Here is a 4,440-nt window from a genome sequence, read left to right as displayed (position 1 = left end):
GTATTTTGTGTGTGTCTTTGTGTATAATGTGTGTGTGTGTGTGAGTTTTCTATGGGAAGGACGTTGACCTCGTTGGAATTTCTCCTCTAAACTAAATGCTGTTGTTTGTGAGTCAGTCTTCACTCCAGAACCAGAACCCAGACCCAGCTCTCAGCTCTACAGTTCTGTAGCTTCTCAGCTTTTTCAGTCCAATCAAACCCAAACATCTGCAACGTCACAACATTTATTTCTGTGCAGGACTTTCTTTTTAAACACTAAGATCTTATTGTATTAATGATGAAGATTTGTAGCACTGACTAAACTCTTCTCCAGAACATCCTAAAGATTCTCAATAGAGAAATTCAGGTCTGAACTCAGGTCTGTGGTGGAGAATCCATGTGTAAAGATGATCTTCTGCTCTGCACTTATTCACTATCTGATAAATCCCCTCCTAGAAATTTCCCATCCAATCAGAGAAGATCAGATCCACTGATGCAATCACCTGGTGTTCAGTATATTCAGGTACCTGAACCTAGACCTGACCAATCGCAGCACCCCCAGATCATAGCCCCGCCCCCACAGGCTTGTACAGTAGCACTAGGCATGATGGGTAATCACTTCTTCCTACAGCCGCCTCTCCTCTTACCCTGATGCTCCTTCACTCTGGAACTCTGGGTAAATCTGGATTCATCAGATCTTCACACAAAGTCGGGTTTTGTGTAAGTCGGGTTATGTGCAAGTCGGGTTATGTGCAAGTCGGGTTTTGTGTAAGTCAGGGTTTTGTGTAAGTCGGGTTTTGTGTAAGTCGGGTTTTGTGTAAGTCGGGTTTTGTGTAAGTCGGGTTTTGTGCAAGACTGGTTTTATGTAAGTCGGGTTTTGTGTAAGTCGGGTTTTGTGTAAGTCGGGTTTTGTGTAAGTCAGGGTTTTGTGTAAGTCGGGTTTTGTGTAAGTCAGGGTTTTGTGTAAGTCTGGTTTTCTGAAAGTCGGGTTATGTGCAAGACTGGTTTTCTGCAAGTCGGGTTTTGTGTAAGTCAGGGTTTTGTGTAAGTCGGGTTTTGTGTAAGTCTGGTTTTATGTAAGTCGGGTTTTGTGTAAGTCGGGTTTTGTGTAAGTCGGGTTTTGTGTAAGTCAGGGTTTTGTGTAAGTCGGGTTTTGTGTAAGTCAGGGTTTTGTGTAAGTCGGGTTTTGTGTAAGTCGGGTTTTGTGTAAGTCGGGTTTTGTGCAAGACTGGTTTTATGTAAGTCGGGTTTTGTGTAAGTCGGGTTTTGTGTAAGTCGGGTTTTGTGTAAGTCAGGGTTTTGTGTAAGTCGGGTTTTGTGTAAGTCAGGGTTTTGTGTAAGTCTGGTTTTCTGAAAGTCGGGTTATGTGCAAGACTGGTTTTCTGCAAGTGGGGTTTTGTGTAATTCAGGGTTTTGTGCAAGTCAGGGTTTTGTGTAAGTCTGGTTTTCTGCAAGTTGGGTTTTGTGCAAGTCGGGTTTTCTGCAAGTCGGGTTTTGTGTAAGTCGGGTTTTGTGCAAGTCGGGTTTTGTGTAAGTCTGGTTTTCTGAAAGTCAGGTTTTTATAAGTCAGGGTTTTGTGTAAGTCGGGTTTTGTGCAAGTCTGGTTTTCTGCAAGTCGGGTTTTGTGTAAGTTGGGTTTTGTGTAAGTCGGGTTTTGTGCAAGTCTGGTTTTCTGCAAGTCGGGTTTTGTGTAAGTCAGGGTTTTGTGTAAGTCGGGTTTTGTGCAAGTCGGGTTTTCTGCAAGTCGGGTTTTTTGTAAGTTGGGTTTTGTGTAAGTCGGGTTTTGTGCAAGTCTGGTTTTCTGCAAGTCGGGTTTTGTGTAAGTTGGGTTTTGTGCAAGTCGGGTTTTCTGCAAGTCGGGTTTTGTGTAAGTTGGGTTTTGTGTAAGTCGGGTTTTGTGTAAGTCTGGTTTTCTGAAAGTCGGGTTTTGTGCAAGACTGGTTTTATGTAAGTCGGGTTTTGTGTAAGTCGGGTTTTGTGTAAGTCGGGTTTTGTGTAAGTCAGGGTTTTGTGTAAGTCGGGTTTTGTGTAAGTCAGGGTTTTGTGTAAGTCTGGTTTTCTGAAAGTCGGGTTATGTGCAAGTCGGGTTTTGTGTAAGTCGGGTTTTGTGTAATTCAGGGTTTTGTGCAAGTGGGGTTTTCTGTAAGTCGGGTTTTGTGTAAGTCAGGGTTTTGTGCAAGTGGGGTTTTCTGTAAGTCGGGTTTTGTGCAAGACTGGTTTTATGTAAGTGGGGTTTTGTGTAATTCAGGGTTTTGTGCAAGACTGGTTTTGTGTAAGTCGGGTTTTGTGTAAGTCGGGTTTTGTGTAAGTCGGGTTATGTGCAAGTCGGGTTTTGTGTAAGTCGGGTTTTGTGTAAGTCGGGTTATGTGCAAGTCGGGTTTTGTGTAAGTCGGGTTTTGTGTAAGTCGGGTTATGTGCAAGTCGGGTTTTCTGTAAGTCGGGTTTTGTGCAAGACTGGTTTTGTGTAAGTCGGGTTTTGTGTAATTCAGGGTTTTGTGCAAGACTGGTTTTGTGTAAGTCGGGTTTTGTGTAAGTCGGGTTTTGTGTAAGTCGGGTTATGTGCAAGTCGGGTTATGTGCAAGTCGGGTTTTGTGTAAGTCGGGTTTTGTGTAAGTCGGGTTTTGTGTAAGTCAGGGTTTTGTGTAAGTCGGGTTTTGTGTAAGTCGGGTTTTGTGTAAGTCAGGGTTTTGTGTAAGTCTGGTTTTCTGAAAGTTGGGTTTTGTGCAAGTCTGGTTTTCTGCAAGTCGGGTTTTGTGTAAGTCGGGTTTTGTGCAAGTCGGGTTTTGTGTAAGTCTGGTTTTCTGAAAGTCAGGTTTTTATAAGTCAGGGTTTTGTGTAAGTCTGGTTTTCTGAAAGTTGGGTTTTGTGCAAGTCTGGTTTTCTGAAAGTTGGGTTTTGTGCAAGTCTGGTTTTCTGCAAGTCGGGTTTTGTGTAAGTCTGGTTTTCTGCAAGTTGGGTTTTGTGTAAGTCGGGTTTTGTGTAAGTTGGGTTTTGTGTAAGTTGGGTTTTGTGCAAGTCGGGTTTTCTGCAAGTCGGGTTTTCTGCAAGTCGGGTTTTGTGTAAGTCGGGTTTTGTGTAAGTTGGGTTTTCTGCAAGTCGGGTTTTCTGCAAGTTGGGTTTTGTGTAAGTCGGGTTTTGTGTAAGTCAGGGTTTTGTGTAAGTCAGGTTTTCTGCAAGTCAGGTTTCATGTAGTGTGTTATGTAGGTTATATAGGTTCAGTATTATGTAGGTTATATAGGTTTAGTATTATGCAGGTTATATAAGTTCAGTCTTATGTAGGTTATATAGGATAAGTATTCTGTAGGATACATAGGCTCAGTATTATGTAGGTTATATAGGTTCAGTGTTATGAATGTTCAGTATTATGTAGGTTATATATGTTTAGTATTATATAGGTTATATAGGTTCAGGAGTATGTAGGTAATGTAGATTTAGAATTATGTAGATTGTGTTTATGTATTTGAGAGAAACTGTATTTATGTTAGCGGAGAGCTTTAACACTCAGAGATAATAAACCCTGAGCTCTGTTTACTAAAGCCTGTGATAATCAGCTCTGAGCTAAACGACAGCGCCACCTGCTGTTTACCCACACACAGCACACCTCTCTCCAGCATAAAACAGCCTGAAAACAGTACTGCCAGCAGAGGGCGCCAATTAACCAAATATATTTTGTAGGTAATTCAACTGTAATTCAATTGCCATTTAGAGCATTTATTTACAGAAAATGAGAAATAAAAAAGATGCAGAGCTTTCAGACCACAAAACTTTATATTCATAAAGTTTTAAGAGTTCCAAAATCATCAATATTTGGTGGAATAACCCTGGTTTTAATTACAGTTTTTGTCATGCATCTTGGCATCATCTTCTCCTCCATCAGTCTTACACACTGCTTTTGGATAACTTTATGCTGCTTTACTCCTGGTGTAAAAATTCAAGCAGTTCAGTTTGGTGGTTTGATGGTTTGTGATCATCCATCTTCCTCTTGATTATATTCCAGAGGTTTTCAATTTGGTAAAATCAAAGAAAATCATCATTATTAGGCGCTCCCTTATTTTTTTCTGAGGTCGAATTAATAAGCACTGAAAAAAGGTCAAATAAGAGGATAGTATTATAAATAGGTCTAAAGCGTTTAGTTTTAAAACAAGAAAACAAACTTGATAAAAAAGTTTTTAAGTATTGATTTAAATTCTAATAAATGAAATAATAAAAAAACAAACATAAGGTGATAAGAATAACAGTTAAAATAACACAAACAAAAAATAAATAAATAAAATATAAAAACAATGTTTAAAATAACACACTGTTTTGTCAAAAACTGCATGTTTGTGTAATTCTCAACACTTTAAAACAATAACCCGCTGTATGTTTCTGTGTTTATATACAGTTATAGAGGATGTATAGATTTTCTAACCCGATATATATATATACAGTATATAATGATATATTCTGTGTTTATATAATA

Source organism: Astyanax mexicanus, chromosome 13 (assembly GCF_023375975.1).
Source record: "Astyanax mexicanus isolate ESR-SI-001 chromosome 13, AstMex3_surface, whole genome shotgun sequence".
In the NCBI taxonomy this organism is placed as follows: domain Eukaryota; kingdom Metazoa; phylum Chordata; class Actinopteri; order Characiformes; family Acestrorhamphidae; genus Astyanax; species Astyanax mexicanus.
This window is presented reverse-complemented; position numbering follows the sequence as displayed.